This window comes from Bufo bufo, chromosome 1 (assembly GCF_905171765.1).
Source record: "Bufo bufo chromosome 1, aBufBuf1.1, whole genome shotgun sequence".
NCBI lineage: Eukaryota > Metazoa > Chordata > Amphibia > Anura > Bufonidae > Bufo > Bufo bufo.
In genome coordinates this window covers 702,795,360-702,810,878 of record NC_053389.1, presented here as the reverse complement: position 1 = coordinate 702,810,878, position 15,519 = coordinate 702,795,360, and positions in this window count along the sequence as shown.

The following is a 15,519-nucleotide window of genomic DNA, read 5'->3' as shown; positions in this document are numbered from 1 at the left end:
AAATGGAAGAAAAAAAAAAAAAAAGAGGGGAGAGAAGGGAAAGAGACGAGAGAAGAAGAAGAAAGAAGGAAAGGAAGAAAGAAAAGAAAAAAAAAAGGGGGAAAAGAGAAAGGAAAAAAAAAAAAAAAAAAACAGGATCAAGGCATGGCTCCAAAAGCCAGTGGGCGCTCGGCTGACCTCTCTAGTCAGAAACCGGGCACAAAAACTTTTGAAACAACAAAAATAGATCAGTTCCTGAGGTCTCCAAGGGTTAACACGAGGGGCGGACAAAAGGACTTTGCCTCTAGAAAAAATGGTGACCCTGAGGTGACCGAGATAGAACCACAAAAAGCCTCTAGACAACCTTAAGAAGAAGAGGGTATAATGGGAGAAGTTATGCCCAATGACAATTCCTCTCCGCTAGAAGAAATACTGCTAGCAGTTAAACAAAATGGGGATTTAATACAGGCTGTTACAACCCAACTTGGATTTATCCAGGTTGATGTGGGTCTGATAAGAGACGATTTGTCGAAAATCCGAGACAGAGTTAATAATCTTGAGAGCTCTACGGCCTTGATACAGAACGAATCCCAAAAAACAAACTCTGAAGTCTCCACACTGAAATTAGAGTGTAACCTTCTGAAGAAATAGGTGGCGGACCTTGAGGATAGATCGTGAAGATACAACGTGAGAATAATAGGGATCCCAGAGGGTGCTGAAGAGAAGAATCCCACTCAATTTATACAGAAGTTAATCTTTGAGAATTTCGGGAAGGACTCATTCTCCCCACTGTTTATGATAGAAAGAGCCCATCGGGTCCCAGGGGGTAAACCAATCCCAGGGAGACAACCTTGGACATTTCTTGTTAAGTTATTAGCCACAGGGGATAAAGATATGTTATTGAGAAGGGCGAGGGAATGCTCACCGGTTGTATATAATGGTAATAGATTGGCTTTTTTTCCGGATTTTTCAAAAGACATACAAGAAAAGAGACGCACATTTATGACGCTAAAAAAGAAGCTAAGAGAAAGGGATATCAAATACTCTCTCATGTTCCCAGCAAAATTGCGGATTATTTTTAATGATAAAATCCTATTTTTTGATACTCCAGATAAAGCCGCGGACTGGCTCGAACGAAATGATCTGTGACTTAATTGTTTCAGGATTTGGTGGGAACAATAACTGCTATGGGGGGTTTATATCCCCAATTGTCCTTTTCTCCGTTTCTTAATAGGGAGGGCCGAGTGTGGGGAGTGTGGGAGGGATGGTCATAGGAGAGAAATCTACTACAATACGTGGTGGATTACCTGTACGGGGGGTGGGAGATGGGCTGTGGTGCGTCCAACTTTTTTTTTTTTTTTTTTGTCTTTTGTTTTGTTTGTTGTTTTTGTCCCACCTAACCGCTTTTGATAATGATGAATAAAATCCTTGCCTGGAATATACGCGGATTGGGGGATAGAGGAAAAAGACAAGCGGTTTTTGATTTGACACAGGTCCACCTACCAGCAATAGTATGTTTGTTAGAAACCCATCTTACTGAAGAGACCTCTAGGGTGGTCGGCAGGGGATGGGCCGCGCATACGTATCATTCTACTTTTTCCAGCCACTCTAGAGGTGTTACTGTCTTGATACATAGACAGATTGATTTCGTCTGTGAGGCATCCTCTGTTGACCATCAGGGGAGATTTATCTTCCTATATTGTAGATTAAGGGGGAAGACATGTATTTTGGCTTTTGTCTATATTCCACCGCCATTTTCCTTTTTGGTTCTTAATTCTTTGTTATTATTTATGGATAAATGGCCAGAGTGCCCAACAATGATTATTGGTGATTTCAACTGTGTCATTGATCCTCTGCGTGATAGGGTCTCTACGAGTGCCCAGGGAGATAGCCCGGTTCAGGGGTCTCCCCTGGCACGGTTTTGCTCTGAGGCGGGTTTTGAAGATGTGTGGGGACACCTAGGACAGGGGAAAAGGGCCTTTTCATGCTTTAGTAAAGCAGGTAAATCTATGTCTAGAATAGATCTTGCATTGATAAGTAGTAAATACGTGAAATTCGTAAAACGAATGAAATATGAAACAAGGTCAATTTCGGACCACTCACCGTTACTCCTCGAACTCTGTTTAACCCAGGAAAGACACATACAAAAGCCCCCTTTTAGATTAAACCCTTACTGGTTAAAAGTAATAAAGACACATGAAATAATCCAGAATGAAATTGGCCGATTTTGGGACAACAACTATGGCTCAGCAAAAATCCAAGTGGTATGGAATACCTTTAAGGCGTATATGAGGGGAATGATGGTCAGTAATATTGCGAACCTTAGAAAGGAGTATGGGAAAAAACAGAAAAATCTAGAAGAACTTGCATCACTGGTGATACAATCCTTTTATACGAATAAGACGGAGGAGAATAGAGAAAGTATGCAAATGGCCACACAAGTATACTCTAACTTTTTACTGGATAAGGCCCAACAGGGCCTTTTCTTTAAAGGGCAAAAATATTTTACGGAGTCAGGGCGACCTGGTAAACTTTTGGCCAGAGTGATCTCAAGTCAACAATCCAAAAAATATATAGATAATGTTAGACTGGTTAATGGTAGGATGGTTAGTGGACAGGGTCCTGTAGAGAAGGCCTTCGTGGACTATTTCTTGGATTTGTATAAAGCTGATTCGAAGATCACAGATGATAAGATGGATTCCTATCTTGATGGCATTGCTTTTTCAACTATTACTGAGGCGCAAAAGAAAGCACTTGAATTGGATGTTTCAATCCAGGAACTTGACGGAGCTATTAAATTATGTTCGGCCAATTCCACCCCTGGCTCAGATGGACTACCATACGAATTCTACAGTAAATATGGGGACTTTATTTTCCCCAGATTGCTGGAGGTCTTTTCTGATTCAGTGGAGGATGGGAAGTTACCAGATTCAATGTTGGAAGCCGTAGATCTAGAATCATATAGACCAATCTCACTGCTTAATGCAGATGTAAAGCTCCTTGCGAGGATTTTTGCCACAAGGCTTTCTAGGGTTGTTTCCTCCATTGTCCATCCGGATCAGAATGGCTTTATTGAAAACAAGGGCACGCACCATAATCTTAATCGGCTCTTTGCTAATATTCAGGCCCCTGGGGGGACCGCTCGCTCCATCCTGTCACTGGATGCCTCTAAGGCCTTTGACAGGGTGGAGTGGCGATTCCTCTGGAAGGTTCTGGTAAGGATGGGCTTTGGGGAAAGATTCATAGGCATTCTCAAGTTACTGTACAGATTCCCCAAGGCAAAATTGAGTCTCAATGGGATCCTGACTACTAGTTTTGATTTAAATAGAGGCACGCGTCAGGGCTACCCACTATCCCCATTGTTATTTGATATTTATATTGAACCTCTTGCGTTGGCCATTAGGCAGGATGATCAAGTTAAGGGATTTGGTACGCTAGGAGTGCAGGACCGTATTTCCCTATACGCGGATGATGTTCTCTTTTTTATAGACCATACGGAAACAACTCTCCCCAGAATTATTCAAATGGTTAAATCATTTGGTGAGGTGTCCGGTTTTCTCATAAACTGGTCTAAGACCAGTTTGATGCCAATAGACCCCCTACCACAGAAAGAGGTTCTTGTGACGCAGTTGGATATCGTTGACTCTTTTCAGTATTTGGGTTTGATTATATCACCCAGGGTTGAAAATGTTCTACAACTTAATTTGATCCCCATGGTGACAAAGATTAGAGCTAAAATAGGGATCTGGTTGAGACTTCCCCTGTCTAGAGCTGACCGAGTTTCATTGGTCAAAGGGGTGATATTACCACAATTTCTTTATGTGCTTAGGAATACACCTATCTGGATACAAGATAATTACTTTAAACTTATGGAAAGAATAATTAAAATATACATTCTTCTGGAATTTCTAGCTACATCATTTTATAGGGACAGACTGAACAAGGACAGTACAACGACATTGCTGGCACTTACCTAAAGCTTTACGGCCACGTCCATCAGCTTTGGCCCATTCTTGCCGCCTCAGATTTCGGGCCACTTGCTCCCAAGCTGAATCTTTGCGGACACTGTCCTGATAATTATTGGGCCGGGTGTCCCATAGTTCAGGCCTCTCCTGCACCAAACAAATCAATTTCTCCACATTCCGGCGTGGCATCTTTCTTGGCTCAAAACAGAATATAGCCAGACAAAAAACCAAATAGCCAGATAGTAATGCCTCACCACACTGGAATTTCACCACAGGTGCCTAGCAATTTGCATATCCTGTGAGCTTAAACTTCCTGTATCAGATTTTTTTAAATTTTATTGGCACAAGTTCTGGCAGACAGTTTTGCCATGGCAAATAAGAGAAATAAAACTAACGTGGACGACAATCGGATGTGCTTCCGCGTTTTTTTGCGGATCCATTGACTTGAATGGGTCCGCGAACCGTTATCAGCGAAAAAAATAGGACAGGTTATATTTTTTTGACGGACTGGAACCACGGATCACGGACGCGGATGACAAACGGTGCATTAGCCGAGTTTTCAACGGACCCATTGAAAGTCAATGGGTCCGCATAAAATCACGGAAAACGGAACAACGGACACAGAACACAACAACGGTCGTGCGCATGAGGCCTAAATGTCATGTAATTGTCGATAAAAGCCTTTGAAACGTATGAAGTGCGTGTAATTATATTTCACTACATCACAGAAACAACTGAAACAAAGATCTAAAAGCAGTTTAGCAGCAAACTTTGTGAAAACTAATATTTGTGTCATTCTCAAAACTTTTGGCCACGACTGTATAAGAGCTAACTATCTAATGTAATTACACAGCAAAGAATAGAGCACAGCAATAACACTGCTGTCTCTCTCAGAACTGCAAAAAACTGTAGAAAATGGCTGCTGGGGAGGTTCTTATATAGTAAGGGGTAGGCAACTTTCCGATTGGTTGTTAGGGATGTTGCTAAGCTCAGACAAAGACATTGCAGTCTTCTCTTTGGCCCACAAGCAAGAAGGGATGTTACTGAAAAAATCTAGAATATTCACAAATACGAATATATAGCACTATATGCTACATCTTCACGAATTCTCGAAGTAGCGATATTCGCGATTAAAATTCGTGATTCGAATATTCGCGATCAACACTAGTCAGGATCTAATCCAGATGCTATGTGTTCACTACAAACATCACATCAGGATAGAAAACCCACTCCTGTGAAAGAGAACTAAAAAGTCCAGAGAACCCCTTTAACACACAGGAAATGACTGCTCAGCGATCATTGACCCCCTGCAGCCAATACTTAGATACAGTTGTTGAGCTATACCTTTCACACTAGCTATGGTTACATACTGTGTGATATTTATACTGGTTGTGTGTTCTTCAGGAATCCACATATATAATATACATTGCTGGGGACTAATGGATATTTAGAAGGGCTGGCTCATATGTATACTGGGACGCTAAGTATCTGCAATATGTTCAGTGGACATAGATTGTTACCTTCAGAAAGGGGCGTACATAGAATCTTTTAGCCCCATAGCAAGAATCTAAATTGAACCTCCATGCCCAATCCATAGCCCCTCCCACTGCCAATTATTGGCCCCTCCCCTTGCTCCATGAACTTTGCTTGCTGCTGCTTATTATATAGTGTGCCAACAGGGCTGGATTGGGATTAAAAAACAACCCTGGCACAGAAACCTTACCAGCCCACATATGACATTGCATAAAAATAATGGTGCACAATGCAAACTGCAGAGGTGAATTTTGCTTTAATTGGTCATGCCCATATGTAAACCATCAATAGAAGAAAGGAAATAAAAGTGGAACACAAAAATACCTAATCACATGGTCAGGGGCATATGTTTTCCTCCCCAAAAACAACACATACCACGTTGAAGCTCAAAATACCTCCACAGCAGCGTCTCATCGCAGAATGCATTGCCCAATTACCTACCCAACTTCATCGTATAAATGCGACATTGCAGCGCAAAATATCTCCCCAACAGTGCCAAATAAATACCACCGTGAAGTGCAAAATACTCAACATTATTGTGCCCTGACAAGCCCTCCCCCACTGGCAGCAGCATTGTCCCCATTTAAATGTCTCACCTATGTTTGGGACTTGCAGGACAGGAGCAGTGAGGCTGGATTTGGAGAGCCTTCTGGTAGAAGGTAGAATTCAGTGTATAAAAGGAGTTGTGACGTTGCATGTTGCTGACAGTCCGTTAGTAAGAGTTATGATAGATGTAGTGTGTGCATATATACTTGGTGAGTCAAAAGTCTCAGTACACTGTTTTATTTCAGAAACAAAAGGGAAAATAAAATATCTGAATACCGCAGCAAGTAATGAGTAAGGGAGCCTATCTTTTAGGCTATGTCCAGAACGTGGCAGCCATCTTGAAAGATGCCATATTGGATTAAGGGCGATTTTTTTCATATTTGCAATATCTCTTGTGGTTCAAAAGTTAGCAACAAAAAAAGTTAAAAACTTCAAAGTTCTGTCTTCAGCACCAAGAACAACACATTAAACACGTCAAATAGCTGTGCATCACAAGGAACGATCCGATTGTTGTTGCAAAGTTCCGTGTTGATAACTTTCGAACCACAAGAAAGATTGAAAATCTGATTGCGGAAATCAATTTCTGAGAAATTTCTGGTCTTCTTTGATATACTACATTAACCACTTCCCATTAGAAAAATGTATCCTTGATCCAAAATAGCGACTTTCAAGATGTCTGACATGTTCTGGACCAAAAGAGAGGCCCCCTCACCCATTACTTGCAGGAGTATTCAGATATTTGATTTTCCCTTTTTGTTTCTGTAATAAAAGGGTGTCCTAAGACTTTTGATTTACCTGTATAGTATATACAGCAGTGTACTGATATGTGAGGAATGAGGCATAAATTGCACCTCATACTCATATCAGTACACTACTGTATATACTATATATCTGTACACACTACATCTATTTTACCTTGTACCTTAAATATCAGTACACTGCAGTATATACTATATACCTATACACACTGCATCTTTTATACCTCGTACCTCACACTATGGTCACTGTGTGAGGTACATGAAGTATTGGGGGTTGTAGTTGTCTGAAGTATGAGAATCAATGAGGCATTAGGTACTACTTCGGAGTAAAAAAAAAAAAAAAAGGGAATGGGAGGCAAATGAAGAGATAAGGGAGGACTTCCTTTTACCATTCCATTCTTGCCTGAATGGAGATCTTATCTTGCTGTTTTTCTCCATACTGTTGGGGGTTGAAGGTCCTGGAAGATGCAGCTTCCTAACCTGGGAACTACACAATTCTCTGTGCAGTTCCTTTTCTAGATGGTGCAGGAGCTGTGATGATGATGTCATCACAGGTCCTGGCAGCTAAACTACCTAACCTGGGAACTAGACAATTCTCTATGCAGTTCCTTTACTAGATGGTACAGGACCTGTGATGTAGTCATCACAGGTCCTTTAGCTTTCTGCACTGATGACAGGGACTCTGAATTTGAGCCAGACGGAAGCTTGTATTCATCCACTGCAGGTCCCCCTTCCCCACGTGCCCCATAGCAGCTGCGTGGTGTGTCTGCATTGGAGGTATGCCACTGCCTTCTATGTTATATATGTACTGTATGACAACACTGATCCCCTGATGAACCAATAATATTGGGAAAACACGTTAGGATTCTTGGAGGTAGCTGAACTTGGGATCTTTTGTGGTTGCCAAGCTTTTTGATCAGTTATTTGACCTGTAAATATGTGGAAAATCAGGTACACTTTATATATTTCTGTTATCTATATGCTTTTAATAACATAATGGTATGTGTATTTGTTGCGAATATGGGTAATTGCCAGACCCCAGACTGTTAATTAAATGTATTCACCTTTAACAACTATAAGAGGAATAAAATATGTTGTGTATTTATTAGAATATCTGGTGGAGTATATATTAAATATTATCTCTATAGTCATATTGCCAGCTACACTTGCATCAACTCCTAAACGGTGGGACCTGGCTCACATTGCTAAATATTTGGAAGCGGAGGAGTGGTGATGAGATCACTTTCTGTTTTATCTTTGGTTATCAATTAATTATTATTTTTAACTATTCTGTGTATTAGGGAGGCCAAAAAAAAATCCTAAGCTTTCCATTTTCTGAACTTGCTGCTAAAGGTTGTCATGGTAGAGTAGGCTCTTTTGAGGGGAAGGTTCATTTAAAAAGGGTACACATCCAACAGGCTCTCTGTCACCAACTAACCCACCAACATGACTCTGACTATACACCCTGTATACTTCATCATGGGAGGCTTCCTGCAGCACCCTCTGCTTATTCCTCTGTATAGGAGAATGCAGTGCATTGTCCTAAAATACAATTCCAATCACAGTTTCTCCACAGTAGATTATCCAGGAAAGAAGAGGCTGGTTTTATACAGTCCTTGTACACTAATATTCAATGAAACATGAGAAATATAGAACTGACAACAGGGGCGGACTGAGAACTAAAAGTGGCCCTGGAAAAAAATAAAGTAAAAGTGGCCCCATATTGCAGGAAGGTCCAAATTGCAGAGCAAAATACCACCCCAGCCTGCAGCACTAAATATTGCCATCTGCTCCACAGTATTCAACTGTATTGCTGTCCTGAGGATTCAGGAGGGCACCTGCAGCTGCTGGCCAGGTGCGTAAGAGAGAATCAGATCTTTATGTACCTGGCTGGTGGCCATAAAGAGGGCTTGGGTGGCCTGCCTGGGCATTGGCCCACCGGGAAATTTCCCTGTAGGGTCTATGGCCAATCCGCCCCTGACTGACAATAGGTCTAAGGCTACATGCACATCTTTTAACGGCCATCACACGTCTGTTTAAAGACCAATGGTAGTCTATGGGGTGATTCACAAGGCAGTTTTTTTGACTGTCAGTAAAAAACGGACGTCAAAAAATAGAACGTTTTCTATCTTGTCCGTTTTTCACTGACATACTGCCCCCATACAATTGAATGAGTGTATTTTTAACGTCCATTTCTCAGAAAGGCATCAGTGAAATAAACGTCCATTAAAAATGTCGTGTGCATGTAGCCTTAGGATAGGTTTTGAGAGGCTACAGAAGAAGGTAGCAGTGGGAGAGGGGACGTGAGGATCACCAAATAACTATTTTAACTTTGATCACGTTTTGGTGTCTTAATAGAAACCATTAATGTACATTTACAGGGAAAAGATGTGGCACGCTGCTACTGTTCATGTTTAATCTGACGTTGTACAATTTTATAGTAAAACGCCTTCTGTGATAACAGCTTTTCTGCAAAAACACAGCTGCATCTGCTGTTAATTGCAAAGAGACTCCGTGGAAAGATAATTCTTTGATATTACTTAGTGAGAAGATACCATCAAACCTTTTTCATCTCAATAAATTCTGAGAACATTTTGTGATTTAACAGCATAGCAAAATTCTTTTCTCTGGGCTATACAGCAATGATCCTCCGTAAATATTCACGACAGGTACTGTGCATGTACACTTGGATGACAGAAGCAGAACTGTTTGTCTCTGGAAAGATGCATCAAGTTCACAGACTGAACTTCATTTCCCTCTCAAATTGTCCCATTAGAATTGCCTTCTTCTACAAATCAGGAAAAATGCAAAAATCATATGTTTTGGGAATATGCTATAGATTTTATGTTATTGGGTGAAGCACAAAATAGAAGAAATGACTGTTATAATACGCTTCTTTACAACTTTTTATTTCCAGTCTAGAAATGGATATGCAGATCTAGAAGGTGTTAAAGTAATTCCTGGCACATTAACACACTTATTGCACTGGCTTTAACAATGTGCAAAGTTTCTAAAGCTTACAGTTGGTATCCAGTTACACACTGTTGGGATAACGCGTTAACCCACTGATATTGGCGCTTGCTACATCTGTGCTATGTATAGACAGACATGTACTGTTAAAATGCCAGGGTTTGAGGAATTGGATGGAAAATATAGCAGTCAAATACTGTCACTCTTTACATAGCCTTCTGAGCGTTCCGACTACAACCTCAAGCGGCCTAGAGCAAGCAATCAATGACCACAGCAGTCACGTAACCTCCATCAACAGGATGTTGATTCAGAGAGACCCATTTAAAGAGGCAGCCAGGTGTCAAGAAAGGCAGAGCCAATAATTAGACTTTTAGCTCTGTATATACAAAAGGAGAATAGCTGATGTAGGCTGTGCCAGTGCTATTAATATGTCAAGTAATATACTAAATTGGCTAAATGTTGAGGTTACAAGATTTTAGGAAGACTAATTTCGAAGAAATGGCTGAGTATTTAAAAATTATTTAAAAGGGTGGAATACCACAGCATGGGTGAGTACTCAGTGGGCACTATTAAAGATGGCCATCTTAAAGGCAACAGAACTGTATATCAGAAAAAATATTTTAAAAAAAACCTAGTTATCAATTTATGCATTTCCATTAGGAAGTTTATAGAGAAACAACTTAACGGAGTTCTAAGAAAAGGTTTTCAAGGGTTGTTTTGAGAGGAATGCAAGTCATGTCAGGAGAGTAAGCAGGTCCTCATTAACCCCTTAAGGACTCAGCCCTATTTCACCTTAAGGACTTGGCCATTTTTTGCAAATCTGACCAGTGCTGATAACTTTAAAACGCTTTGACTTATCCAGGCCATTCTGAGATAGTTTTTTCGTCACATATTGTACTTCATGACACTGGTAAAATGAAGTAAAAAAAAATCTTTTTTATTTATAAAAAAATACCAAATTTACCAAAAATTGGAAACAAATTGCAAATTTCCAAGTTTCAATTTCTCTACTTTTATAATACATAGTAATACCTCCAAAAATAGTTATTACTTTACATTCCCCATATGTCTACTTCATGTTTGGATCATTTTGGGAATGATATTTTATTTTTTGGGGATGTTACAAGGCTTAGAAGTTTAGAAGCAAATCTTGAAATTTTTCTGAAATTTTTAAAACCCCAATTTTTAGGGACCAGTTCAGGTCTGAAGTCACTTTGCGAGGCTTACATAATAGAAACCACCCAAAAATGACCGCATTCTAGAAACGACACCCCTCAAGGTATTTAAAACTGATTTTAGAAACGTTGTTAACCCTTTAGGTGTTCCACAAGAATTTATGGAAAATAGAGATACAATTTCAAAATTTCACTTTTTTGGCAGATTTTCCATTTTAATAATTTTTTTCCAGTTACAAAGCAAGGGTTAACAGCCAAACAAAACTCAATATTTATTGCCCTGATTCTGTAGTTTACAGAAACACCCCATATGTGGTCGTAAACTGCTGTACGGGCACACGGCAGGGCGCAGAAGGAAAGGAATGCCATACGGTTTTTGAAAGGCAGACTTTGCTGGACTGTTTTTTTTGACACCATGTCCCATTTGAAGCCCCCCTGATGCACCCCTAGAGTAGAAACTCCAAAAAAGTGACTCCATTTTAGAAACTACAGGATAGGGTGGCAGTTTTGTTGGTACTAGTTTAGGGTACATATGATTTTTGGTTGCTCTATATTACACTTTTTGTGAGGCAAGGTAACAAGAAATAGCTGTTTTGGCACAGTTTTTATCTTTTGTTATTTACAACATTCATCTGACAGGTTAGATCATGTGATATTTTTATAGACCAGGTTGTCACGGATGCGGAGATACCTAATATGTATACTTTTTTTATTTATTTATGTAAGTTTTACACAATGATTTCTTTTTTGAAACAAAAAAAAATCATGTTTTAGTGTTTCCATAGTCTGAGAGCCATAATTTTTTCAGTTTTTGGGCGATTACCTTGGGTAGGGTATGATTTTTGCGGGATGAGATGACGGTTTTATTGGCACTATTTTGGGGTGCGTGTGACTTTTTGATCGCTTGCTATTACACTTTTTGTGATGTAAGGTGACAAAAAATTGTTTATTTAGCACAGTTTTTATTTTTTATTTTTTACGGTGTTCATCTGAGGGGTTAGGTCATGTGATATTTTTATAGAGCCGGTCAATACGGACGCGGCGATACCTAATATGTATACTTTTTTTTATTTATGTAAGTTTTACACAATAATATCATTTTTGAAACCAAAAAAATGATGTTTTAGTGTCTCCATATTCTGAGACATAGTTTTATTATTTTTTGGGCGATTGTCTCAGGTAGGGGCTCATTTTTTGCGGAATGAGGTGACGGTTAGATTGGTACTATTTTGGTGGGCAAACGCCTTTTTGATCGCTTGCTGTTGTACTTTTTGTGATGTAAGGTGACAAAAAAAATGGTTTATTTAGCACAGTTTTTATTTTTTATTTTAGATTTTTTTACGGTGTTCATCTGAGGGGTTAGGTCATGTGATATGTTTATAGAGCCGGTCGATACGGACGCGGCGATACCTAATATGTATACTTTTTTTTTCCCTATTTTGTACCAATTTTTTTTAACTTTATTTAGGGAAAATTACGTTTTTGTTTATTTTTACTTAAAACTTTTAATTTTTGGGGAGGAAAACTTTATTTTTTCAACTTTTTTTTTACTTTATTTTTTGTCCCACTTTGGGACTTCAACTTTTGGGGGTCTAATCCCTTTTACAATGCATTCCAATACTTCTGTATTGGAATGCATTGGCTGTATGAGTAATACTGTGTGTATTACTCATACAGCTTCCGGCCTGTGAGATCCAGGGGGCTGGATCTCACAGGCTCGTCACCGGAAGGCAGCGCGATGCCTTCCTTAGACATCACGCTGCCTGCCATGCCATCGGGTCCCCCCTACAGCCGCATGGGGACCCGATGGCACCGCCGCCCGCTGCCCGCCGGATAAGGTAAAAGCCGCAAACCGCAGGTCTGAATTGACCTGCAGTTTGCGGCGATCGCTGACACGGGGGGGTCACGGGACCCCCCCCGGCGTTGTGACAGGATGCCCGCTGAATGATTTCAGCGGACATCCTGTTGCGATTAACCCCCGCCGCAATTGCGATTTAAAGTTAAGACGTACCGGTACGTCCTGAGTCCTTAAGGACTCGGGAAATAGGGCGTACCAGTACGTCCTAAGTCCTTAAGGGGTTAAAGGAGTTTTCCAAGAGTTTTTTTTTTTTTTTTTACTAATGACCTATCGTCTCGATAGGTTATCAGTATCTGAACAGTGGGGGTATGACACCCTTCACGCTCACAGTAGTGCCACAGCCTTCTCCAGCTTTGCCTAGGTCAAGTGACATCATGTTCATCAGTCACATGGCCTAGGCCCAGCTCAGCCCCATTGAAGTGAATGTGACTGAGCTGTGATACCAAGCACAGCCGTTATACTATGTAAGACACTGTGCTTGGTGAGCTGAGAGAAGGCTAAATCAGCTGGGGCCCTGGGTGTTGGACCCCCTCTGATCAGATCCTCTGGATAGATCATAAGTAAAAAAAAAAAAATTTAAAGTAAACAAAAAATATTGGAAAACCCCTTTAAAGGAACATTTTCCAAATTTTTCTCTTTTGTCACTTATTTAAATAAGTTTCATTATTTTTGCATTGTATTCAATCATATGGAGTGGTAAATTTCCTGTAATCTTTGTAATATTTTCTTAAATATTTGCCTTTGTATTCAGTTACGTGCATGTACATAATACCGAAAAAACACATTGAGCAGTTAATATGCATACACTAGAAATTATTCTGAAATCTTTTAATTACAAGCCTGAGGCTAGTGCCTTGCCGTCTGCAAGCAGAGCTCATTGTGTAGTTGGCACATTCGCGAGGACAATAACTTACAGTGCAAAATATGAAACTTCATGGACAAATGAAAGCGAGAAAACATCAGTTTATGGCTCCAAATGACTTTTATTTCATGAATGGTTTCTGCCTCTTAGTTCTTCTGTACAGCATCTTCTCCTCCTCAATGACTGCCCTGAACTTTTGTTTTTAGCTGTAGAACATAGAGAGTGAAAGAACAATTACCTACAAATTCACGGACAGCGTACTCTATCTGCACATCACATGTGTTGATGTATTTGACTTTAATATGTGCAGCCAGCCCTGATGCCCTGACTTTGGGCATATGTCATGTCCTTTTAACATCAGTGGTTATTGGCCTGATTCCTCTATGCTTTAAAATGTTGCTACCTTGTAGCTCTTTAGCTGATAGCAAATGAAACCCTTGTTTAACCAGAGTCAATTTCTTTTACTTTTTATTGTTGGATATTTTTTGTCTTTTTATTTTTTTAATATTACTGCACTGGTAAACTGTTAGATACTTTTATTCATACCTTTGTATATTGTTTTATCCTACTGTTTTTTATCCTATTTAATTGAATGTTTTTTCTAAAAACATAACACATGGTTTAGACACTTAAGGTCCACCTGGGATGCATGGTATTTCCTTCTGTCCAAGATCTTAGCTTGTTATACAGAAAAATCAATGTAATTTCCGTACAGTATATTATTCACCTACTTCTTATAGCATCAATTGATTTTTGCTTCTAATTGGAGAAATGTCACTGTTCAAATTTGATCCTTAAATTTTATAAAGGAGTGTAAAACATATAAAATAGGGCGCAGGGATGGGCCCCAGAGCTTAAACAGTTGTCATTATAGCTTGTTCTTTAATTGGTCTTCCCAGTAATTGTTCCAGCAACACTGCATCATATTTACTGGAAAGGGGATACTATTAATAAAGTCAAAGGTGATTAGAGGTTGGATAAGCAAAGCAGGTATCTGACTGTAACATTAAAATACACACAAAAATACACAATAAAATACACACACAAAAATAAATAATAACTGGACTAGGACAGCCATTCCCAACCCTGCTCAATAAACATAATGTCCAATAGGCAGGAGTACTAAATGATAAAAGAGATACCTCCCCTAGTGTGGTTCAATTTTGTACTGACTATGTTCACATTTGTGTTGTTTTAGAGAGCTTTATTATTATTATTATTTTTTTAAAGGGGTTTTCTGGGGGTTCAATATTGATGAGCTATCGTCAGGATATTAAACGGGTATATCAGTTAGAAAAAGTTATCCCCCATCCACAGGATAGGGAATAACTATAAGATGGGTTCTTTGTAGAACCCCCACCGATCATGAGAACGGGGACCCTAAACTTTGTGAAGCCCCCCTGTAATAGGCGGAGTGGCTGGTTGGAATGCACGCTGCCGCTCCATTCATTTCTATTGGAGCGCTGGAGATAGCCGAGCACAGCATTCGACTATCTCCAGCACTCCCATAGAAGTGACTGGCATGGTGGCACGCATTCCGAACAATTGCCATGTCCATTTCAGGGGGGCTCCACTGTGTATGGTGTCCCCATTCTTGTGATGAGTGGGCGTCCCAGTGGTAGGACCCCCACCAATCTAATAGTTATTAGATGACTAATAGTTAATAGATGACTTTTTCTAACTAGAATACCCCTTTAAAACCAAACAATGCAATAGCACTCTGCAAACACTAAATATATAGATTGTAAGTTTTAATAATGGTATATTCACTATATAAATGACTGTGAGATACTTAAGATAATTATTTGTGCCCATCCACCACAACAAGGTGACCTTCTGTAGATGGGACCCTACTCTATAATGACTTGTCTGC